This window comes from Cariama cristata, unplaced genomic scaffold (assembly GCF_000690535.1).
Source record: "Cariama cristata isolate BGI_N322 unplaced genomic scaffold, ASM69053v1 scaffold24080, whole genome shotgun sequence".
NCBI lineage: Eukaryota > Metazoa > Chordata > Aves > Cariamiformes > Cariamidae > Cariama > Cariama cristata.
Window position 1 is genome coordinate 4,035 of NW_009596686.1, and position 485 is coordinate 4,519.

Genomic DNA, 485 nt, shown 5'->3' on the forward strand with positions numbered 1-485 from the left:
GGGCGGAGGTGGAAGAGGTCAGCGCTGACGCCCATAAATATGAACTTTAACTGAGTCTAGATGAGATGTGTCAGGACTGAGGGAAGATTTGCAGCATCTCTTCAGGAAGAAAAATATGGGCCGGGGGTGAAATATATTTTGTTGGGTCGTGAGTCTCAGGCAACTTTGTCCTTTCAGATGTAATTTTTTTATATATATATGGAGAGAGACAGACAGAGAGATGTGCATACACACGCGCACACTTGCACACTCACATTGTGTCTGGTTTCGGTGTGGTCTATACATCGTATCTTGCACAGCCTGGTTTATATAGGTGTTACTGCCATACGAACGTATAAATATCGTGCACACAGGGGTGCAGTGACCTTTAGATTGGGATGAGCAACCAGGAATGTTAAACAAATTGCCGTGGTTTCAGCCCGAAGGTCGGGCTGAGCTGGGCGTGCAGCGGGTCCCCGCCGCCGGTGGAGGGGCACGGCGCGGCC